Source organism: Dasypus novemcinctus, chromosome 16 (genome assembly GCF_030445035.2).
Source record: "Dasypus novemcinctus isolate mDasNov1 chromosome 16, mDasNov1.1.hap2, whole genome shotgun sequence".
Taxonomy (NCBI): domain Eukaryota; kingdom Metazoa; phylum Chordata; class Mammalia; order Cingulata; family Dasypodidae; genus Dasypus; species Dasypus novemcinctus.
Genome location: NC_080688.1, coordinates 10225016 through 10251909, shown reverse-complemented (window position 1 = coordinate 10251909; position 26894 = coordinate 10225016). Strand labels below are relative to the sequence as shown.

At 35.1% G+C, this 26894-nt stretch overlaps 1 pseudogene; it reads left to right on the top strand.

The window, feature by feature from the left end:
* Positions 1 to 21515: 21515 nt before the first annotated feature.
* Positions 21516 to 22419, top strand: LOC101446724 (olfactory receptor 2T8-like; annotated as a pseudogene).
* Positions 22420 to 26894: the final 4475 nt, after the last annotated feature.

Genomic DNA, 26894 nt, shown 5'->3' with positions numbered 1-26894 from the left:
TGAGCCCAATAAGTCAGATTGTAGGTGCTGGAGTCTGTTGAGGCTCAGGACCTGGCTATCACATTGTCAGTCCAGAGATTCAAATCCCCTAAATATATCTTAAACCCCGACACTAACTGCACCTCCAGCACATTAGCATGAAAGTCTTATGAAGAGAGATCCCATCTGAGTCCAGATTCGTCACACATAAACACCAGTTCCAAAGAGGGGCCATCTGACCTGGTAGTTAACCCCATCGGCCATGACCATAACTCCCATGGGTCTCTTTAGCCCTCGAAGGAACCGATATCTGGGGGTTGTATCTGCTTTATCTGTCTCTCAGACTCTGCTCAGTTGTGCATAAGGGCAATCCTTCTGACAGCCTCCAGACTCTTTTTTAGAGACTCGTAGCCATATAAACTCATTTCTCCTTTCCATTTCCCCCTTACATTAGGTCAAACAGCATTTTAAAGTCATGCTATTTTATTTTAAAAGAATTTCATTGTCTCTGGGAAACATCAGTAGTTACCCTTTGGTCTTCAATTTATTGGATTAGAGCCACCTAAATCATTAAAGGTAACTTCCCTTGCTTAAAGTCAATTGCTTATAGATACTAATCACAGACACAAAGTACCTTCTCCGCAACATCTAGACAACAGTTTGACTAAGCAGTTTGGTTTTAACCTACCCAAACTGACGTTTAAAACTAATCTTCATAAACAACAACACTAGATAGGATAGAACTGCTAGACCTGCCACAGGAAATGTTGCATAAGAGGTAAAAAAAAAACACAAAAACCCACAAATATTAATGGAAAGATATCAACCATTTTATTATTTAAGACAATCTTAACCTAACCTTAAGAAAAGCCCAGAATTTTGGAAATCACACTTGAAGACATTACTGGCATCATTGAGATATTTATAGTTGGCTGCCCATTTTGACTAAGATCTATGGTAAAAGATGCTGTTCTATATCCAGATTTCCACATATAAGTGGGGACAAAATAATTCAAGAATAATAGGAACCATCTGGTGCCATGTATACTTCAAAGTCAAGGTGAATACATAATTACATAATTTCAACTTAGGCAAAGTGGCCTTAGCCAATAGAAATAAAGCTAGTGGGTCTTTGAAATTCTAGGGTAAGAAATATAAGAGCAGCCATCAATTGAGTTACTTGATTTATAAAACAGCATTTCTTACAGTGAGATATTTATATGTAATCTGAATCCAAGGTCATATTAAAATAATTATATTACAGGATAAAGTGATATTTTCCACGTGTTCAATCTAATGTAGTCAATCAATATTGTGTACCACATTAAGAGAGTAAAGTAACAAAACAACATAATCATCTTGACACAGAAAAGGCATTTTACAAATTCAGCAGAATTTATTGATAAATAAACACATAGAGCTAGCCATAGAAGAAATATTTCACAACATGATAAATATTTTAAATGAAGAACTCACAGCTAACATCACACTCAACAATGAAAGACCAAGTTTTCCCCAAAATTCAAATCAGGAAAAAGAAAAGTTATACATGATCAACACTGTTGTGCATTACCATAATTAAAATTCTAGCCAGAGAATTTAGGCAAAAAATAGTTATCATCCAAGTAATAATGGAGCAGTAAATTTATCTCTATTTGTGGATGAAATGTTCCTATGTATAGAAATCCCCTGGAATAGGCAAGAAACCTATGACATCTTCTGAACTAATTTACAAATATGCAGGGTACATTATCAACATGCAAAAATCATTTGTGTTTCTATACATCAGCAACAGTCTATAAGTTAAATAATGAAAATATTTCCAGTGTTAATACTATTATGAATATAATGAATATATGAAGATGCATATAATCAAGCATGTAAAAGACTTTCACAGTAAATACAACAAAATATTTATGAAGGATATAAAGGAAGATTTCAATAAAGTCAAAGATATGCTGTGTTCATAGCTTGGAAGATTTAAATAATCTTAAAATGTCAATACTACCCAAAGGAATTTCCAGATTCAATGTAAGCTGCAATACAATTAATTTGGAATCCTACCTCTCAATATGTATAAAAATCAAAACAAAAAGGATTAATAGCATTCAATAAGACCAAAAATCAACTCATTTTTAGGAAAAAACAAAGGGAAAATATCTATGTTCCATTATATTACCCAATGGATGATTAGCTATGAGATCAAAAGCATGAACAACAAGTTTTAAAAGTACGTTTTTGAGCTTAATCAATATTAAGAACTTTTATGCAAAAAATGACAAGATGACCTAACAGAATGGGTATATATTTGGGAAATAATATATCTTATGTGGTTTTGATAATCAGAATATATTAAAACTCCAATAACTCAGCAATGAGAAAATAATTGAATTAAACATAAAAACATGTCTTGTATAGACATTTCATCAAAGAAATTATATAAATGGCCAAAAAGCATATGAAAAGATGTTCAAAAAACATTATTCATTAGAGAAATGTAAATTAAAACCTTCATGAGATACTACTGCCCTCTTCACATTACAAATTTCACAATAACGAGATAGCTAGTATTAACAAAGCATCAAAATAATGAGCTTTCAAGTGCACGTAAATATTAGCACCCTTGTACATCATATGGTTTCATGTAAAATTGGGAACTCACTTTAGAGAATATCATGGTACTCCCTTCATATGTTAAATATAGAATCAGCATATCCCTTTTCTCATTTCTACCTACATATTCAAAATAATTGAAAATAAGTTTAAAAGATAATTATGTATCAAAGTTAACAGAAACATTTTTCATAATAGCTAATAGGTGGAAGCTTCGTAAGTGCCATCGTGTTCCTGGGTAATATTCTATCTTCTCCTGGAATTTGAACTTCCAGAAAATGATATTTTTAATATAAATATATAATATATATTTCCTATATCCATTGCAAAATTAAGGGCTTCTGGGTTCAAAATTTAAAGTGCCTAGTCTTACTTACAAAACTCATAATAAGAAAATGTATAAACTGAAAAGACATGTAGGTATTTAAATAATTATCGAAAAACACCTAAACTCTTGTATTATTAATTCAGATGATCGCATCTTTTGATATTTTAAATATTATACCTGCTTCAGTTAACAAAATATGAAACAATATCTCTCTAAAAAAATCTCCTTTCATTGAGCATAAATATAAAATTATATATTTTAATCTATGCATGGAAGAGTAGGACTTGAAAGTCATCACAAAACATTCTCATCCACAATAATTTCTATTTTTTCTAGCAACTACCGAATAAGTTTTATTATTTTCAATTTGATATATTAATTAACAAAAAAAATCTAAGAAAAATCTCAAGCAAACCTACAAATACTAATTTATTTTTAAATAGATTAAAAGGCCTCTCACATTTCAACAATAAGGCAGGTGGAAATAGTAGAAAAACAGACGTCCTTATAACAAAAAGCAAATTAGGGGACCTTTAAGGTTTTCAGGAAAATGATACTAAGACATAATCGATGCTTTCATAAAATTACCATGTGTTGAGAATGCATAATAGAGACATGAGGGTGTGCAAATGTGAAAGTATTGGAAAATATGTGAATATATTAAGCAAATAGAAATTTATTTCCATACTGTCTAATTGTTAAGCAACAAACTTCATCCCTCTAAAAAAGTGCTGCCTGGAGAATAATGATGCTGAAGTAGTATAGTTATTGATGTAAATAACTGTTTTCATAATCTTTTCCAGTCATGATGTCCATTTGAGTTTGTTTGTTGTGCTTAGTGGGTTCAAAAACATACCTATGAAAAAGACGGGTATGTTCTGTCATTTACCTTGATTAAATTAGATTATTTACAAGATCAAATCCTTAAGATTGAAAAAGCATCAAAATTCCTACAGCTGTGGTCAACACACTAGAACTCTTCACAACCTGGAAGATGAAAGATGAAAATGGTTTTAAGGAATTAGACTTTCTTGGGACTGAAGAAAGAATTAATTTATGTGGTCAGAGAAATAATGATTAGTCACTCTTTTTACAATACAGTAATTTTTTGTGACATGTAATTATTACTATGAAGGTAATCATTACAATAAAGTACATTTGTGCATTAAATGGAAATGTGCTTTACGATCTTGCTCTGGTGGGAAGTTTTTGAGAAAGTCAGTTTTCCTTACTGTATTTAACTCTGTGCATTCAAAGTAACATAAGCATATTTCCAAATTGTTATGTCTCCTAAGCAGGCTCACGCCATAAATCTCAGAAATAAAGAATTTAACTGTTACAAAATATTTTTCATAGAACAGATTGATAAATCATCTCACTATCATGAGAATAAGAATTTACAGTTTAAATCTTAGTTTTTAAGAGCAGAATAGAAAAAATACACAAAAGAAGAAATGAGGCTTGTCATGATATTCAAATTTTGTCTTAAAGATTTGATTAAAAAGTTGGGTATGTATTTTTGCCTTCTGGTAGTATCACAAAGACATGAGTTTGCTATTTAAAGTAAAGACATAAGAAATTTAGTTCAATATTGATAAAGGACTATGGATAAGAAGGTAACTGAGAAATCTCTAGCATTCTGAATTCATGAAGGAGAACATTAAAAAAAGTCCAAATTTTTTCTGACAAGTCAGATTTCCATCTTATGTATAAGTCAAATTTTTGTTTCCATGCTTCTTTTTAATACCATTTTAGATATATAATTTCTTCATGAATTATTCCCTAACTTTTGATTTGATCCATGTTATCTCCATAGTATATTCTGACAGGTTTTATCTGCTTCCTTTAGACACACATGCCTTTCAATTAGTGGCAAATTATCTCACTTGTATACATGAAATTATAGAAAAAAATTCCAAGGAAGACAAATTAAATAAAACAGTTTAGAGAAATTAAACTGCGAACTATTCATTTTATTTAATTTTTGATATATTAAAAGGTCTGTCCACTAATTGATTTAAACACTATGGCATGCTGACTAGAAAAGTATATCCATAACTATCAATAATTTTTATGCATTTATTTCTACTAAAATATAATGTATGCATATATCACAGTGCTTAGCCTAAGTATAAAACTCATAGTAAGAAAATGTATTGTATAAACCTCATAATAAGAAAATGTGTTGAAAAGATATATAGTCTTTGAAATAATTATCCAAACATACCTAAACAACCCTTGTATAATTAAAACAGATTATCACAAATTTTGATATTTTAAATATTATGCCTGCTTCTGTTATCAAAATAAGAAAAATCTCTTTAATATCAAATGCTATGCTTAATTGATTCTTAAATATACACCTATGGATATAATCTTTGAATAAAGAATTGGGCTTTAAAGTTATTACCAAACATATCCTCATCCACATTTTCTATGTATTTCTGGTAACTCTCAAGTAAGTTTTATTTTCAATTTCATATATTAATTAACAAATATAATTTAAGAAAATTCTCAAACAATGGCAAACACTAATTGATTTTCGAACAGTTTAAAATGTCTATCATATTTCAAAATTAAGTCACATGATAATAGCAGGAAATCAGAAGTCCCTACCTCAAAAACTGTGCTAGGGAGTTAGGAAAATGATACTAAGGGCCATAACTGAGGTATTCATAAAGTTACCGGGTGTAGGGAATGCATTTTAGAGACATGAGTGTGGGCAGATGTCAAATTATAGGAAAATATTTGAATATATTAAGCAAGTAAAAGTTTATTTCTATGTCTAATTTAAAAAAAAAAACATATTTAAGCCCTCTAATGGAGTGCTGTCAGGAAACTAATGATGCTAAAGTAGTAGTTATTGAAGTAATGAGCCTTTTTGCACTGCCTTTCCTGGCCACATTAACTATTTGAGTTTAAATTGACTGTGTAAATTATGTAGAAAAAGCATACCCATGATAAACATAGGTGTGTTCTGCATTTACCTCAATTAAATTAGATTATTTACATGATCAAGTCCTTAAGATTGAAAAAGCACCACCATCTCTACAGCTGTGCTCCTATTTACTTAACCCTCTAGAACAGTTCCAGACTCAGTAGATCAGAAATGAAAATGAATTTAATAATTTAAACTCTGTTAGGATTGAATAAATAAATGTACTCTATGACCAGGTGAATAAATAAGGAGATTTCATTCTCCTTTACCCAAATATGTACTTGTTTTTTTTTTTTTTTCAATTCTGAAGGCAAACATTACAACAAAGTACATTTATACATTTAATGGAAGTATACATTAAGAGTAAAGGCTTTTGGTGGGGACAATTATTTGAGAATGTCAGTTTTGCTTACTCTGTATAACTCAATAAATTCAAACTACCTTATAAATATTTCCAAATTAAATTACTTCTCTTTTGAAGGCTCAATCTAACCAATTTCTATATCTGAGAAATTATCTCTTAATGCTTTGAAAGGAAAAAAAAAACCTTCTAGTAATATTCCTTATTCAAGAAATAGTTTTCTATTTAATTTTGATATTTTATAAACATATAACTTCATGATCAACAACCTAGATTTCTGTAATTAAAAATTAATTGCATTTTAAATATATGGACTGAAAACTATGTAAGCTATGCATAAATATAAAACAAATTATTTGAATCATTTTTCCCCTCCATTTATTTTGATATCAGATACAAAAACCAGACTTATGATATTGATGGAGTTTAAAAAGAGCTTTGAGGGAGGGTGGGGCAAGATGTCATCTGAGTGAGTGCACCTTATAATCTCTCCTGCAAAGAAGTGACTGAGTAGTGTTGGAGTCCTACTGGACTGGGCTGTTTTGGGTGTTTGCAGGGCAGGAGGTGTCTGGATATCGATTTAGTGGGATGGTGACAAAGGAGATTCCTGTAAGAGGTAGAATTTTGGGTCTCTTTCATGGAGATCGGGGTTGCACGTGGGACCCTTCCCCTGGGGCTGACAACCCGGCAGTGGCAGTTCCTGGAGGCTTTGCTGCACTGGAGAGTTCCGAAGCCCTGAGCAGGCTGCTTTTGGGGCTTTCAGGGCGGAAGGTGTCTGGAAGTCTATTTGTTGAGACAATGATGGAGGAGAGTCCTGCGAGAGGTCTAATTTGGGGTTTCTGACATGGAGATCAGAGCTTCTGCCTAGAGTCCCTCCCCCGAGGGCTGGCGGCACATCTGCGGCGGTCCCTGAACTGTCTGTAGTGCAGCAGTGCCCCCAGCAGGCTACTTGAGGGGTTTGCAAGGTGGGAGGTGTCTGGAAGTCAATTTGGTGAGACAGTGATGGAGGAGATTCTTGCAAGAGGTGGAATTTTGGGGTTCTGACATGGAGGTCAGAGTTTGCAGGTGTGACTCCTCCCCCTAGGACTGGTGCCCAGCTGCGGGGATCCCTGAAGATTGTGTTACGCTGCGATGCTTCCAGGCTCCCTGTTAACCAGATGCGTGGTTCCCAGGTCTGTGTCCCCTAAACCCTGCTGGACCACACTCCAGAGACTCATACACCTTGAGACTGCAATATCACAGACATCCATCCCTGAATCCACTGTGCCCTGAGGTCCATCTAGGGTCCTTGATTATCCTAGTCCTTGGCGTTTGTGTTTTTTTCTTCTTTTTTTCTCTCTCTTTTCTTTTTTTCATTGTCTTGGGTGCTAATATTACATTATCTCCTGGTCTTTTCTCCCATTTTATTCCCCAACGTAGTTTTTTCTTTATTTAGGTTTTTGTTCTTCTTTTCATTTTCTTGCTTGTTTCCCTCCCTTTTATTTGCCCACCCCCTTTTTTCTTCTTATTTTATTTTATTTTATTTTATTTATATAATAGGTGCTGCAGGGTGTGCTTCACAATTGCTGTGTTTCCTCATCCTCCATTTCCTCATTTCCATGTGAATTGATTTTTGCCCCCTACACTATCCCCTTTCCCCGTCATCTTGCTATTCTCCATCATCTGCAGTCTCTCTTACATTCCACCCCCCTTTCTTTGGTCCCCAAATAGTCTAACTTTTAATTTCTAATACCTTTGTTCTGTGTTCTCTCTTTTATCCACTTTTGATATTATTGCCTTTCTTTTCTCTTTCTCTCTCTCATGAAAATACTGGCTTTTTAATTCATACTATATTCCCCCCCATATTCAGTTGACTATCTCATTATAGGTACTCTATATACTGCTATAACTCTACACAACTTACGTGAGTCTAATATCCATTCTTCCAGATCTCACACTGTTGCTCTATTAACATTTATTACCAACATTACTTTACACATTTTCTTTTCTTACATATTTTCCTTTCCCTGGCCCTAATATTTTCCTTCAAATTGAATTTAGACAGCAACAAGAAATTAGAGTAAGAAGAACAAAGTGACAAAGAGAAGACATAACATTACACAAGAACAACAACTAATTAATCCCCAAGACTAGACAAAGAAGCTAAGGAACTGATTAAATCCATCAAGATAAAATGATGACCAGACAGCAACAAAAATCTACAAACAAAACTAATAATCATGAAAACATGGTGGAATCCAATGAACAAACTAAAAACCAGGAAGGGGAGCAGAACATCGGGCAAGTAATTAAAGATCTCAAAACATATATTAGAGACCAACTTAATGAAGTAAAGGAAAAGATTAACAATATGAAGAAAACACTTAGGAAATTTCAGACATAGGCAAAAAGATAACAGATATGATGGAGATGAACAACACAGTTCAAGAAATCAAAAATACAGTCGCAACAAATAGTAGCAGATTAGAAGAGGCAGAGGAGAGAATTAGTGACGTGGAAGACAATACATCTGAAATCAAACAGAGTAGAATTGATCAATAAAAAGATGGAAAAAATCCAGCTAGGACTTAGGGACCTGAATGATAATGCAAAATGCACAAACATACATATTATATGCATCCCAGAAGGAGAAGAGAAGGGAAAGTGTCAGTAGGGGTGCTGGAGGAACTAATGGCTGAAAACATCCCAAATCTACTGAGAGAAATGGATGTACATGTCCAGGAAGCACAACACACCCCAAACATCATAAATTCCAACAGGCCCACACCAAGACATATACTTGTCAAATTATCCAATGCTCAAGACAAAGAGAAAATTCCAAAAACAGCAAGAGAAAAGAAAACCATCACCTACAAGGGAGGCTCCATAAGAGTAAGTGCTGATTTCTCATCTGAAACCATGGAGGCAAGAAGGCAATGGTATGATATACTCAAGTACTAAAGGAAAAACATTTCCAACCAAGAATACTCTACCCAGTTAAACTAGCATTCAAAAACAACGGAGAGTTGAAAATATTCGCAGATAGACAGAAATTGAAAGAGTATGCCAACAAGAAACCTCCACTTCAAGAAATACTAAAGGGAATTCTGCAGGAAGAAAGGAAAAAACAGGACAGTCAGAGTTGGAAGAGAGTGTAAGAGCAACAAAAAAGACACAAAGGGAAGGAAAACAAACAAACGAAGTATGACAAATGCAAGTCCAATCAAAATATGGCTAACATAAATAATTCCTTGAAAGTAATAACACTGAGTGTCAATGGATTAAACTCACCTATCAAAAGATTCAGACTGGGAGATTCAATAAGGAAATATGACCCATCTATATGCTGTCTACACGAAACACAGACACAGGGATTCGTGGAGGCTGAAAGTGAATGGTTGAAAACAATCTTACAAGCAAACAATAACCAAAAAAAGGCAGGAGTAGCTCTATTAATATCAGAAAAAATAGACTTTAAATGCAAAACCATTGTGAGAGACAAAGAAGGGTTCTACTTATTAGTGAAAGGGAAAATCTCTCAAGAAGAACTAACAATCATAAATATTTATGCTCCTAACAAGGGCACCTCCAAATATGAGAGGCAAACACTGGAAAAACTACGTGAAAGAATAGATGCCTCTACAATTATAATGGGAGATTTTTAACACACCTCTATCAACTTTGGACAGAACATTTCGAAAGAGAATCAGTAAGAAACAAAATATTTGAACAATATATTAGAGGACCTGTATCTAATAGACATATACAAATCATTACACCTGAATACAGCAGGATATATATTTTTCCCAAGTTCACATGAATCATTCTCCAAGATAGACCATATGCTAAGTCACAAGGAAAGGTTTAATGAATACAGAAAGATCAAAATCATACAAAATAATATCTTTGACCACAGTGGAGTGAAACTGGAAATCTGCAAGGGCCAGAGGTCCAGATTTCACACCACAATATGGAAATTAAACAGCACACTCTTAGAAAAACAGTGTGTCAAAGAGGAAATCTTAAAAGAAATTAAAAACGACATTGAAACTAATAATAATGACAACACAACATACCAAAACTTATGGGATGCAGCAAAAGCATCTGAGAGGGAAATTTATAGCCATAAATTCATACATCAAAAAAGAAGAAAGAGCAAAAATTGAAGAACTAACTGCACATTTGGAGGAATTAGAAAAATAACAACAAAATAACACCACAGGAAGAAGAAAAAAAGAAATAACAATGATAAGAGCAGAACTAAATAAATTAGAAAATAAGAAAGCACTTGAAAAGATAAACAAGACTAAGAGCTGGTTTTTTGAGAAGATCAATAAAATTGACAAATCCTTAGCAAGACTAAAAAAGAAAATAAGAGAGAAGATGCAAATACACAAAATAATACATGAGAAAGGAGATATCACCACTGACCCCACAGAAATAAAAACTATCATAAGAAGATACTTTGAAAAACTATATTCCAACAAAAATGACAATTCAAAGGAAATGGACAAATTCCTAGAAACACATAAGCAGCCTATATTGATGAAAGAAGAAATTGATGATCTCCACAAACCAATCACAAGTAAAGAGATAGAATCAGTCATTAAAAACCTCCCAACTAAGAAGAGCCCAGTGCCAGACAGCTTCACAGGTGAATTCTGCAAAACATTCCGGAAAGAACTAATACCAATCCTGCTGAAACTCTTCCAAAAAATCAAAACAGAAGGAACATTACCAAACTCATTGTATGATGCCAACATTACCGTAGTACCAAAGCCAAATGAAGACACCACAAGACAGAAAAATTACAGACCAATTTCTCTAATGAACCTAGATGCAAAAATCCTCAACAAAATACTTCCTAACCATATTCAACAAAACATTAAACAAATTATACACCATACCCAAGCGGGATTCATTCCAAATATGCAAGGATGGTTCAACATAAGAAAATCAGTCAATGTAATACACCATATAAACAGATTGAAAGGAAAAAAATCACATGATTTTATCTACAGATGCAGAAAAAGCATTTGACAAATTACAGCACACTTTCTTGATAAAAACACTCCAAAAGATTGGAATACAAGGAAATTTTTTGAACATGATAAAGATTATATATGAAAAACCCACAGCAAACATCGTTTACAATGGTGAAATCCTAAAATCTTTCCCTTTAAGATCAGGAACAAGACAAAGATGCCCACTATCTCCCCTTCTATTTAACATTGTCTTAGAAGTACTTGCTCCAGCACTGAGGCCAGAATCAGATATAAAAGATATTCAAATTGGAAAGGAAGAAGTCAAAATTTCATTATTTGCAGATGACATGATCCTATACATAGAAAACCCTGAGAAATCTACAACAAAGCTTCTAGAATTCATAAATGAGTTTAGTAAAGTCACAGGTTATAAGATCAATGCGCAAAAATCAGTAGCATTTCTGTATACCAATAATGAGCAAGCTCAGGAGGAAATCAAGAAACAAATACCATTTACAATAGTCAATAAAAAAATCAAATACCTAGGAATAAATTTAAAGATGTAAAAAACTTATGCACAGAGAACTGCACAACACTTTCCAAAGAAATCAAAGAAGACCTAAATAAATGAAAGATTATTCCCTGTTCATGGATAGGAGGACTAAATATTATTAAGATGTCTATCCTACTGAAACTGATCTACACATTCAATGCAATCCCAATAAAAATCAACACAGCCTTCTTTAAGGAACTAGAAAAATTAGCTATGAAATTTATTTGGAAAGGAAAGAGGCCCCAAATAGCCAAAGACATTGAAAAAGAAAAATGAAATTGGAGGAATCACACTACCTGACTTAAAAACATACCACAAAGCTACAGTAGTGAAAACAGCATGGTATTGGCACAAGGAGAGACACACCCACCAATGGAACTGAATTGAGAGTTCGGAAATAGATCCTCATATAAATAGCTGTATAATATTTGATAAAGCCACCAAACCCTCTCAACTGAGAGAGAATGGCCTTTCAACAAATGGTGCCTGGGGAACTGAATATCCATATGTAAAAGAAGGAAAGAGGATTACCAACTCACACCTTATACAAAAATCAACTCAAGATGGATCAGAGACCTAAATGTAATAACCAAGACCATAAAGACTTTGGAAAGAAGTGTAGAGAAGCATATGCAAGACCTTGTAATAGGAAATGGCTTCATGAACTTCACACCCAAAGTACAAGCAGCAAAAGAACAAATAGATAAATGGGACCTCCTGAAAATTAAAGCCTTCTGCATCTCAAAGGAGTTTGTCAAGAAAGTAAAAAGAGAGCCTACACAATGGGAACAAATATTTGGTAACTATATATCGGATAGGAAACTTAAAACTTGCATATATAAAGAACTTCTATATCTTGAAAATAAAAAGACAAACAATCCATTTAAAAAATGGAAAAAAATTTTAAACAGACACTTCTCCAAAGAAGAAATATAATGGCTAAAATACACATGACAAAATGCTGCAAATCTCTAGCTATCATGAAAATGCAAATCAAAACTACAGTGATATACCATCTTACTCCCATAAGATTGGCAGCTATGAAAAAAACAGAAGACTTCAAATGCTGGAGAGGATGTGGAGGAATGGGAACACTCATCCACTGCTGGTGGGAATGCAGAAGGATCCAACCATTCTGGAGGACAACCTGGCAGTTTCTCAAAAATCTAACCATAGATTTGCCATATGACATAGCAGTTCCACTGCTGGCTATATACCTAGTAGAACTGAAAACAAGGACACAAACCGATATATGCACACCAATGTTCATAGCAGCATTGTTCACTATCATCAAAAGTTGGAATCAACCTAAATGCCCATCAAAAAATGAATGGATAAATAAAATGTGGTATATACATAAAATGGAATACTACTCAGCTTTAAGAACAAATACACTACAAACAAACCTGATAACATGGAAGAATCTTGAGAATCTTATGTTGAGTGAAGCAACCCAGGCATTGACTGACAAATACTACATGACCTCAATGATATGAAATAAGTAAACCAAGCTGCCTCAGAGAGCTAGAGACTGGATCATAGGCTTACAGGAAATTGGGGGGTAGAGGAAGGATGTAAGCTGGCACCTACATGGGTGAAATCTATAATCTGCTGGAGGTAAGTATTTGTACAAGGAAGGGATAAAATGGGAGCGTAGGGTTACCTTTGGGTGGGGCATTGCAGGCTTGAGGGGGCTAGGGATGGGAGGATGGGTAATATTGCCCAAGAAATTGGGAGGAGGCTTGGGCAACATATGATCATAGGAGATTGTCAGGTATTTGGTTGAGAGTATAATGCTGAGAATACCTTTTCAAAAATATAATAGGGAAAGATACCTGTTTAGGATGTTAAAAGGAGATAATCTGATGCAGGACAGGCTCCTAGGGAATATGTGAATGCTCATTTTGCCATAGTGGGTTATACCATTGGATAGAGACCCATATAATTAGAGTGAATTTATACCCACATTCTGAGGAGGACTGATGCCATCAAATAGAGGGAACTGTATCTCTCAAGAGAAATGGTGGCTCCTAGGGCATTAGGGCAGTTGAGCATATCAAGCTCTCAACACTGTTGCAAGTATCTCTGAACATGGCCCTTCAAGCAATGAAGAATGACTGTCACTGTGAACCCTAAGGGGAGAGGGAAAGAGGTATTGAATAGATGGAACCAGTGTAACTGTGTGGGCAATTGAAGTGTTTCACAATAGTATGCAAGGATGGATATAAGACATGTAAAATTACACCAAAAATATATAGGGGCTGATAGGCTAAAATGTAAATCATAATGAAAAACATAAGATAACTAAAAATTTAGAAAATTGTATATTCTAAAATATAAACCACAATGTAAACATAAATGTTACCTTGTTTGAAAGGTATTGTCTCAATATCTGTACATCAGTTTCAGTAAATACAGTATGAATATTTAAAAAGATTATTGCTGTGGAAGGGAAAAGGTTTTATGTTTGATATGTGGGAGTACTGTATTGTATATATAAATTATTGTGATCTAAAACTCTTGTGAAAATAAGCTTAACAATTAGAAAAAAGAAAAGAAAAAGATAGGACATAGACACTGAGGAAACGACGGAAGTAGTTGCTTGCCAATTTGCATACAGGGCAACACTTATTGCAGTGATGGAAGGCAAAATATCAAAACCAAAGCTTTAGCATTTTTTAATTTTTTGATACCCCAATTTATTTTTACTTTAATTTTTCCAAGTTAATATGTATTCTATATCTAAAATGTAAACTCATTGCTATATTCTATTTTACTAATAAAGGAACCTGGCAATATATTGGGCTTCACTTTTCAGGAAGTTTTGGATCACAGAGAGTTTCAACAGTGGCAGCACAGGAATACCTGTGTGGGATGTTATTGACAGGGGACACATGGTTGGCAGGGAGTTCTATAGGGCATACATCCAGGGTACATAAAAATGTATGGATATTTTCATAGTGGATACAAAACAACAAAACAACAACGGAGGGAGTGCTGAGTTCCTAGCCAGGGGAGCTCTATCACAGTCCCTAAAGGAAAAGCAACAATCCCCCAAGTGCAACGGCAAAGACCAAAAAAGAATGAAAGTCCAACAATGAGCCCTTGATACTAATGAATATGCTTGTGAGCGTGTGCCCCTGAAATAAGAACAAAGCCTAGAGCTGCAGGGTGCCTAAGAGTTACCTCCTGAGCACCTCCCGGTTGCTCAAATGTGGCCAGTCTCAAAGCCAAACTCAGCATGTAAATGCATTACCTTCCCCCCAGCATGGGACATGACTCCTGAGGATGAGCTTCCCTGGAGCCAAGGGACTACTACCAAGTATGAGCTGATGAAGTAACTAGAAGATGACCTTGAATACAAGGGTCAAGTTGGACCAGCAGAATATTTCAGTCTACATATAATACCAGGAGTTAAAAAAGCTTTTTGACCTGAATCAAGGGGGAAATGGAAAGGACAAATGAGTTTATATGGCTATGAGTCTCCCAAAAAGAGTCATGAAGTTATTAGAGGGGTCAACCTTACGCACACCTCAGCAGAGTCTCAGAGACAGATAAAGTAGATACAACCCCAGGTATTGGTTCTTCTGAGGGCTACAGAGACCCACAGCTTCTATGGACATGGCAGATGGAGTTCAGGCCATGCCAGTTGGCCCTTCTTTGGAGTTTGTGTTTCTGTGTGATGGAGCTGGATTCAGATGTGTTCTTTTTTCACAAGCCTCTCCTGTTACATTTACCAGAACTGAAGTTGGTGCTGGGGTTTAATATATACCCAGAGGATCTGAATCTCTGTACTGACCATATGATAACCAGGCCCTGAGCCTCAACAGACTTCAGCTTCTACATTCTGGTTTATTGGACTTCCCCCACTCAGCCAACATGCAGTTGAAGAAAGTCAACTACCACACCATGGAGCCAAGAGTGCCTACAACTGAAAGCAGGTGGATTACATCCAGCATCCATGTGTAATCTAAGCCCCCTCTTGACATAGATGTGGAATGGACACAACCAATCCAAGGTCCACAGGATGGAGGAATAGAACATGGATTAGAGTGGACTTACTGATATTCTATTCATGAACTATTGTGATTAGTAATCAAAGAAAATGTGCCATTGGTGTGGAGAAAGTGGCCATGGTGGCTGCTGGGTGTGGGGAATGGGAGGAAGTGATGAGATATGGAGGTGTTTTTGGGACTTGGAGTTGTCCTGGGTGGTGCTGCAGGGACAATTACCGGACACTGTATGTCCTCCCATGGCCCACTGGATGGAACATGGTATAGTGTGGGCTATGATGTGGACCATTGACCATGAGGTGCAGCAGTGCTCAGAGATGTATTCACCAAATGCAATAAATGTCTCATGATGATGGAGGAGATTGTTGCTATGGGGGGAGGAGTGGGGTGAGGGGGGTGGGCATATATGGGAACCTCATATTTTCTGAATGTAATGAAATAAATTAATTTATTTAAAAAAAGAATTTGACTCATTATATCATTTAATCAACACTCACCTGTCAAGTACTTTTCATGGAAATCTTGGGAGGAGAAACCGTTGAAGGTAATTCAGTGTTTCTTTTTAAATTTTTTTGATTGCACATATTTTCTCATATATACAAATATAAAGAGCAAAGTCGACTGAATCCCTATGTCATCATATAATGTTTCTAAGATTTTTATCAATTTGCCTATGTTGTTTTGTCTTTTTCCCATTTTTTCATCTCTTTTTATTTTAGAATTTTCAATATAATTCATATATCATATTACCTAACCTGTAAATACTTCAGTAAGCATCTCATAAAATTGATCTTTGTTTTTTAGTATAAACCACAATTGCACTAAAATACCTTAAAAAGTAATAATTCAATTATATTGTCTGATTTGAAAACTATTCAATATCCCCAGTCATTTGAGAAACATTTTTTTGAAATTGTTATAGCATACATACAACCCAAAATTACTAATTTTAATCACTTTGAAGGGCACAGTTTAATGGTACCAAATACATTGCCAGTATTATAATAATTCACTACCACTGCTGATATCCTTTCCTCTAAATTTTTGTTATCTCATACAGAAACTATGGACCCGTTGAACAATAACTCTCCTTTTCCCTACCCTGAGGTAATCTATCATCTATGCTATATCTCTATAAAATGTATTTCTACTATGATTTTCATATAAATGAGATAATACTATATTTCTTTTTGTGTCTAGCTTATTTCACTCAGCATGGTGTCTTTAAGTTTCAACCATGTTGAGTATGCATCAGAATTTCATTGTCTTTTTACAACTGCATAACATTTCACTGAATGTATATAAGACATTTTTTATTCTTTTCCATGTTGATGGATACTTGGATTGTAACCAATTTTGACTCTTGTGAATAATGCTGATAAAAGCATTATTGTTAAAAATCTCTTAGAATTCTTGCTTTCCATTCTTTTGAATATATACCAAGCAATGGGATTGACAGGTCAAATGACAATCTTATCAATTTTTCAATGAACCACCAAATTTATTTCTACATATATATATATATATATATATTAGGCAAACTCACATATATTACATCTGCAGAGGTAAGAAGCCAAACTCCCCGTGCTGCAGTTTCACTCTTGCTTAAATATCCAAGTTACTACTTAGCATTTGTTTTGATTATACATTATTTTTTATACATACGGATGAACACACATAGCTGGTTATATAATTGTATAATTAGCATGTTCAGGAAATCACACTTGCACATACATTGCATGATCATAAAAGGGGTGGATAACTCCACCCCTGGGTGGGAATTTTACTATGTTAATTAAGCAAGTTGAAGTGAGGACAGCAAGGGGCTGCTTCTGTGCAGGTCCGGCCAACTGGTTGAAGCTGGTTTTCATACTTCATTGCTTCAACAGGATATTCTTGACCACCAAAAGCGGAATTTGGCCCACAGAGAGGGTTGCATTTCATTACCTTCTTATTTACATCCAATTCTTTTCTTTGTATTCTAGCAACTCAACACCATCGATAACTCCCAGATGAACCCATTCCCCGGGCACTGCGAGGTGCAGGCTGATGCTAGGGCCTCCCAGAGAAGTCCCAATGTCCAGCAGCTGCTGCAAGAAAACAGGCTGGGTAGCCTGGCGCCTGCGCCCCGTCTCTGCACTCTCGGAACTCTGCACGTGAGGGAGCCGTGATTTTATATTTTATCACGACACTACCAATGTATAAAATTTCCTATTTCTCCATTCCTTCTTCAGGATTTTTATCTTCTTTTCTTTTTTTTTTTTTTTTAATAATTATTATGTGTATTTGTGATTTTGATTTCCATTTTCCTGGTCACCAGAGATGTTAAGAACCACTTCATGTGCTTATTGGCCATTTGTATGTATTCTTTGTAGAAATGTTTATTCAAGTCCTTTTCTGCATTTTAATTGAGTTATTTGGAAGTTTGTTGTTGAGTTGTTTCAATATTTTGTAAATCATGGATAGTAAACACTCTTCAGATATGGCTAGCAATTACTTTCTCCCATTAAGTTAGATAATCTTTTTTACCTACTTAATAGTGTCCTTTAATGTACAAAAGTTTTTAACTTTGATGAAATCCACTTTACCTATTTTTTTCTTTTGTTGTTTGAACTTTCAGTTTAATACTTAGAAATTAGTATCACATCTAAGGTTCTGAGGTCCCCCCTTATGTTTTTCTCTACAAGTTTTATGGTTTTACCACTTGCATATAGGTCCTCGATACATTTAGAGTTAATTGTTCAATGTATTGTGAAGTAGGAGCCCACTCAAGATTTCTCAGCTCCATTTGCTTAAGAGATTGTTCCTGCCCCCAATATTATACTTAATACTCTTGTCAAAAATCACGTGGCCCTAGATGTATGGGATGATATCCTTTGTGGGCAGTACATCTATTGTTTTACCAGTAACAAGCATTTTTCTTACTGTAACTCTAAAATATGTTTTGCAATTTGTAAGTTTGCAAACTACAATGTGAATCTCCCTTTGCAATATTGATTTGGCTTTACAGGGTCCCTTACAATTCCACATTCTAAAATGAATGCTAGGGAATTGAAATGTGTTGCTTTTAATATGTAGATTACATTTGGCAGTATTGATATCTTAAATAAAGTAAATATTCACATGGATGAGCATGATATATGTTGTGATTTATTTACAGGTTCTTTAATTTCTTTCAGCTGTCTTCCATTTTTTTTTTTCAGTGAAAAACCTTTCACCTCCTTAGTAAGATTTATTCCTAGTTAATTTTATTCTTTTAGTAGGTATTTTGAATGAAACTTTTATTAATTTCGTTGACTTACTTTTAAATTTTTCTTTTTTAGAATATATTTTATGTATGAAAACACACCTGCTTTTTTATGACACTCTTACAACGTACACTTTTGCTAAATATGTTGACTGGTTCTAAAACTTTTCTTATGTATCCTGTGATTTTTCATATAAAGATTATTGCATCTGTGAATATATACTGTTTTATTCCTTCTTTTCCAATTTAAATACCTTTAATCTCTTTTTCTTACTTAATTGCTATACAAAGGACTTCCAATACAACATTCAATATCTATAGTGATAGCAAGTATTTTTATCTTCTTCTTGATGTCAGGGGAAATGTTTTCAGTATTTCAGTATTTTAATATTGTTTGTAAGTACTACTATGCATTTTTCATACACACACTATATTGTACACACACTGTATAATCTTGAGTAAGTTACATTTTGTCCCTATTTTTCTGAGTGATTTTATCATGAATGTGTATTGGTTTTGTCAAATGCCTTCTGCATCAGTTGAGATGATCATGCAATTTTTTTTTCTGTCATTCTGTTCATGTAAATTATACTGGTTGATTTTTCTTAGGTCACACCACCCTTGCATTCATGTAGTAAAACAGAATTGGTTGTGGTATATAATATTTTTATATGATGTTGGATTCAATTTGTTAGTCTTCTGTTGAGGATATTTGTCTCTGTCCTCATAAGAAATTCTGCTTTGTAGCTTTCTTTTCTCATGATATGCTGTGGTTTCTATTCATCTCAACTATTTCCTGCAATACCAAGTGATTTCTTCTCTTACCCATTTGTTTTTGTAAGAATGTGTTATTTAATTTCCACATATTTGTGAAATTTCCATTTTTCCCATTGTTATTAACTTTTGGCTTCATTACTTTTTGGTCACAGAAAGCAGTTTTTATAACAGCAACCCTTTTAAATTTTTAAGACTTGTCTGCTAACTTACCATGTGGCTTATTGTTGAGAATGGCTCAAGCTCACTTGATAACAAAATGTATTCTTCTGTGGTAGGGTTGTGTATCTGTTGGTTAGTCCTAGTTCTTTGTCATGCTGTTCAAGTACTTTGTTACCTTATTAATCTTCTGTCAATATTTTCTAGCCATTATTGAAAGCTTTGTCGTGAAGTCTCTAAATATTATTGTAAACTTTCTATGTCTCCTTTCAGTTAGGTAAATTTATTTTGGGACTCAGTGATAAAGTGTGTAAAGTTTATAATAGTTATGACTGCTTGGTGCAACACCTGTGGATTATTATCTAGCATTCTTATCTTCTCTGTAACTGTTTTGTCTCAGTCTGTTTGTCTGATATTATACTGACTTCAGCTCTCTTTTAGTTATTTTTTCCATTCTTTTACTTTCTTCCTATATGTGTTTTTAGATCTAGAGTGAGTCTCCTATAAAAAAATAAAATCTGATTATGCTTTCCAGTGTAGTCTGTCAATCTGTAGCTTTTCCCTGGAGAGCTTGATTCATTTACATTTAGAGAAATTGCTGATAAGACAGGACTAACTTTGGACATTTTGTCTTTTGTTTCTTTTATGTCTTCGACTTTTATTACACTGTATTTCCTCCATTGAAGTCTTCTTTTGTATATGTTTGACAATTGTGATGAAGAGGATTGATCTCTTTCTCATTTCTGCTTCTGCATGTATCTGAACCATTTTCTTCTTGGTTACAATAGGGTTTGCATTTAACATCCTTGGAAACTTAGAGAGTTAATTGGAAATTATTAAAACTTAGCTTCAATAGCATGCACATTCACTTTTTCTATACCCACTCTTTCTCAATTTTTACAGATTTTGGTCACATATTATCTCTATATTATGTTTGGCCATAATATAGAATTATGAGGATTTTCATATCTTATAAGTTCTAAATCTTATAAGGAAGGAAAATGTAGAATTACATACTGAGAAGACATTATTTTGTACGTACCCATCTAGTTAATTTACCAGAGATATCTATTTCTTCATATAGCTCCAAGCTAATATATATGTTACTGTATTGTGTTTCACTTTATTGCAAATTGCAGCTATCTTTTTTTTTTTTTTACAAATTGTAAGTTTTTGACAACCTGTGTCGAATAAGTCTATCAGTGTCATTTTTCCCACAGCCTGGGTTCACTCCATGAATCGGTGTCACATTTTAATGAAGACATGTACATTGTTTTCTTAGACATAATGATATTGAATACATAGTAGACTATAGTGTAAACAACTTTCATAAGCATTAGTAAATCACAAAAAAGTCATGTGACTCACTTTATTTCAATATTTATTTAATTGCAGTAGTATAGAACTGAATGCATAATATCTCCAAGATAGGCCTGGCTTGCCTATTTCTTTAAACCTGAAGAACACCCATTAGTGTTTCGGTAGGAAAGATCTTGTGTTGAAGAAAACCTCCAACTTTTGTAGACCTTGGAAAGTATTAACCTTCCCCTCAAAATTGAAGGACAATTTTGTCAGATATAGAAATCATGCAAAATAGAAGCTATAACTCACACTTCATTCTTCTAGGACTCCTTAATGACACAGGCGCCAATGTATTCCCTTTTGCAATGATGCTGACAATTGTCTTCATCTCCCTGCTGGTCAATATTCTCTTGATTTTCCTGATTCAACAGAACCACCAGCTTCACACACCCATGTACTTTCTACTGAGCCAACTTTCCCTTATGGACATGATGCTAGTTTGCACCATTGTGCCCAAAATGGCTGCAGGCTACTTAACTGGCAAGAAATTCATCTCCCCTACTGGCTGTGGATTACAGATCTCCTTCTTGCTCACTCTGGGTGTTGGAGAGTGCTTTCTCCTGGCAGCGATGTCCTATGACTGCTATGTCGCTGTATGTCACCCATTGTGGTATCCCATCCTTATGAGCTGGCAAATATGCCTGACAATGACATTGGTGTCTTGGATTTTGGGAGCTGCTGATGGGTTTTTACAGGTTGTTGCTACTCAAAGCTTCCCATTTTGCAAAACGTGTAAGATTGATCACTTTTTCTGTGAGGTTCCCATGCTGTTGCACTTGGTTTGTGGTGACACATTCTGTCTTTGAGTATGCCATGTATATTTGCTGTGTGTTAATGACCCTGGTCCCCTTTTCCTTTATCCTGACTTCCTATAATCTCATCCTAGCTGCTTTTCTGCACATGAAATCCACAGAAGCATGCAAGAAAGCTTTTACCACCTGCTCATCACATTTGACTGTGGTAGGTCTATTTTATGGAGCTGCCATTTTTATTTACATGAGACCCAAATCCTACAGGTCAGCTAACAATGACAAGATTGTGTCAGCTTTTTATACTGTCCTCACCCCTGCATTGAAGCCCCTCATGTACAGTCTGAGGAACAATGCACTGAAGGGAGCCTTGAAATAGTGTAGGGGTTATTTTGCTTCTTTTAATCATAACAGACTAGTTTGATTTTCCCTAAATTTAAAGGTTATCATAAATGGTATTGCATGAGTTTCTAGAGTAATAGAATAAACTTCTATATACTTAAGTCCATATTTATAGCTCCAGATTTTTCTACTTTAAATTGAAATGTGTATCAAACTGTATCCTTCTGGTTCATTTACTAAGGTGTCATCCCTCCAGTAACTATATATTGTTAATCATGTGTGAAATAGACAGATATTTCTATGCAATAAATCACAGTAAATATCTGTTTAAAAAATGAATTTATACAATATCACACAATTTTGAGGATTAATTTGTGTCCATTTGTTTGGTATTGAGGTATAACATACATGGAAAAAAATTATCATATTTGAATCATATAACTTAACCTGTTTTGACAAATACAAACACTCATGTAACTCATCCACTTTCTAAATTTCTGAAACTGCATTCATTACTATGACCCTTTTATACAATAAAATTTCCAACCACATATACTAACCGTGGTATAATTTATAACATGATAATTTAGCTCCATCTATTCTAGAATTTAATATAAATGGACATTTTCTGTGCTCACTTTCTGAGAGCTTTCTATTTATATATATCTTTTTTAGCTATATCTATCTATCATTTATCTATCTATATGTAAAGAAGCTAGAAACAGCTACAATATGTAAAAATGTTTATATATCGTGTATATTAGATATGTATATCTCCATAAGTTTCCCTTTATTCCCTGCAGCTGTATCGTTAAATGAATGTATCATAGTTTGTTTACATATTTCTTTATTGATAGACTTCTAAGAAATTTTGTTTGAGGTTCTTAAGAGCAAAGCTAATATTAACCTGCTTTTGATAATCATATATTACTTCTCTTTCTAAAGTTGTGATTAGGTTTTCAATAATTTGTATTTTAAAGTCATTTACAATTTATAACCACATCAAAAATTTTGGAAAGTTCTATTTGCTCCGCATTGCTAACTATACCCTATATTGTCAACATTGTTCATTTTAGCTATTCTAGTGGATGTGGCAGCATCAAATGGTATCTATAAATTAGTCCTGGCTGACTTTATGTCCCTTTTATTATTATTCCCCATTCTTAATACTCATTTCCCTCATGCATTTATCACATGTCTGCCTGTAAATTGGGAAAAACCATGCAATTCATAAGGAGTGTAGCACACTTCATTATGGCTTATAGTTTGTTTGCCACTCTTTGGAATGAACTGGGATTTAAATTAAGTTATAGGTCTATGAACAAGAATTGTAGTGTGGAATAGTTCCTGAAAAGAATCAACAGAGCTTTTCCAGGTATCGCCCTCAAGGGAACCTATTACAGTTTCTCCAGGACTAAGGAAGTTTAACCTCCTTAGGCAGGGGTGGAAGAATCAACTCAAAGAACAAAAAGTCCAAGCAGAATTTTAGGGTTCTAAGCCCCACTATTTTATGGATCTCACTTAGGTCTCCATTCAAACATTTTGGATGCTATTACTTCTCTAACAATGCCCTCACTTAAATAGTAGATACCTGCAAGTTTACCTTTCATTTTTCTGCGAGTGAGTCATCAGCCAGTTCCTTATGAGTGTCTGAGTTGTTTTTTTTTTGGAATTATGACCACTGTGCCTACATGATGTAGGGTTTCTTTCAAGGGTGAAGAAGAATCTTTCTTGTCTTTCATACAGATTTGCATTTGGATCTTGAAACACTGATCTTATTCTTTTCATAAGCAACTTTCTATTTCACAATTAGGAGGAACCAAGTAATCTAATTATAATATATACTTTGAAAAATGTTCCAAGGTATGTACATGGTCATCAGGATCTTGTTTTTGTAAGTATTTGGTTAAGAGTATCGAGCGGGTTTTTGGTAGTGTGGAAGTTGCATGTGTTTTTGCATCTGTGTTACTGAATTATTACATCAATCTCAGAGCTCTATTTACCAATACATATTTCATTAGATATTATAAACTATATCAAACTAGAAAATCAATTCCAGAATCACCAAAACCATTTTAGAAATGTCAATGTTAAGATTTTGTTCTTCTGCAATTACTCAATATACAAAAATCCATATTACTAAAGGTTTTAGAGGAATAGAAATATATATATATATATATGTTTATAGACAACATATAAAGAAGTTGCATAGGCAAATTTGGTGGCCGGCAATCTGACATCCATAAGACATGCTGGAAAACTAGAAATTCAAACAAACTATTTAGCTGTTTTTTTAAAGAAATTTCCTCTTTCTCTGGAGAGACTCACTATTTGCAATTGTTATCCAGTTACTTGAATGAGGTAAACACACATTATCCAGGCTGATGCCATTTGCTTACAATCCTTAGATTGTAGAGTAAACCACATTCATGGCAACATCTAATGAGGGTTTAAACAACATTTTTTCTGTCTTTATTTTTTTAAATATTACTTTCAAAAAATAAAAGAGGTCCCCATATACACCCCACACTGTCACCCCACTCCTCCCACATCAACAACTTCTTTCATCATCGTGGCACTTTCATTGCATTTGGTGAATACATTTTGGAGCACTGCTGCACCACATGGATAGTGGTTTACATTGTAGTTTACACTCTCCCCCAGTCCACCCAGTGGGCCATGGCAGGACATACAATATCCAGCATCTGTCCCTGCAGTACCACCCAGGACAACTCCAAGTCCAGAAAGTGCCCCCACATTACATCTCTTCTTCCCTCTCCCTGCCCTCAGCAGCTACCATGGCCACTTTCTCCACATCAATGGTACAATTTCTTCCATTACTAATCACAATATTTCCATAGTAAAATATCAGTAAGTCCACTCTGATCCAGACTCTACTCCTCCACCATGTAGACCCTGGGATTGTTATGTCCACTGCACCTCCACATCAGGAGGGGCTTAGATTCCACATGGATGATGGATGCAATGCTCCTGCTTGCAATTGTAGGCACTCTTGGCTCCCTGGTGTGGTGGTTGACCTTCTTCACCTCCCTCTTAGCTGGCAGGCGTAAGTCCAATAAACCAGAGGGTAGGAGTTGCATGTCTGCTGAGGCTCAGGGCCTAGCTATCACATGGACAGTCCAGAGATTCAGGTCTCCTGAGTAAACAACAACCCCAGCACCAAAAACAGGTCTAATAAAAGTGACAGAAGAGGCATCTGAGTCCAGCTCCCTCACATTCAGGAACACGAACTCCAAAGTAGGGTCAACTGACATGTCATTGAACTCCAGAGCCATCTGCCAAGACTATAAACCTGTGGGTCTCTGTAGCCCTCAGGTGACCCAGTACCTGGGGTTGTGTCTACTTTGGCGGTCTTTGGGACCCTGCTGAGGTGTGCATAAGCATGACCCCTCTGATGACCTCCCGACTCTTTTTTGGAGACTCATAGCCATATAAACTCATTTGTCCTTTCCATTTCCCCCTTTTATTCAATGTGAAAAAGCAGGTTTTTTTTTATTGACTTTGTAATAATATTACATTAAAAATATATATATATGAGGTCCCATTCAACCCACCACCCCCACCCTACCACTCCCCACCCCAGCAACACTCATTCCCATCATCATGACACATCCATTGCATTTGGTAAGTACATCTTTGGGCCCCTCTGAACCTCATGGTCAATGGTCCACATCATGGCCCATACTCTCCCCCATTCCATCCAGTGGGCCCTGTGAGGATTTACAATGTCCAGTGATTGCCCCTGAAGCACCATCCAGGGCAGCTCCATGTCCCAAAGATGCCTCCACCTCTCATCTCTTCCTGCCTTTCCCCATACCCATCAGCCACCATGTCCACTTTTCCCAATCCAATGCCACCTTTTCTATGTGGACATTGGATTGGTTGTGTCCATTGCACCTCTATGTCAAGAGGAGGCTCAGATTCCACATGGATGCTGGATGCAATCCTCCCACTTTCAGTTGTAATCACTCTAGGCTCCATGGTGTGGTGGTTGTCCTTCTTCAACTCCATCTTAGCAGAGTGTGGTGAGTCCAATAAATCAGATTGTAGGTGCTGGAGTCTGTTGAGGCTCAGGACCTGGCTATCACATTGTCAGTCCAGAGATTCAAATCCCCTAAATATATCTTAAACCCCAACACTAACTGCAACTCCAGCACATTAGCATGAAAGTCTTACGAAGAGAGATCCCATCTAGGTCCAGATTCATCACACATAAACACCAGTTCCAAAGAGGGGCTATCTGACCTGGAAGTTAACCCCATCTGCCATGACCATGACTCCCATGGGTCTCTTTAGCCCTCAAAGGAACCAATACCTGGGGGGTTGTATCTGCTTTATCTGTCTCTCAGACTCTGCTCAGTTGTGCATAAGGGCAATCCTTCTGACAGCCTCCAGACTCTTTTTTAGAGACTCGTAGCCATATAAATTCATTTCTCCTTTCCATTTCCCCCTTACATTAGGTCAAACAGCATTTTAAAGTCATGTTATTTT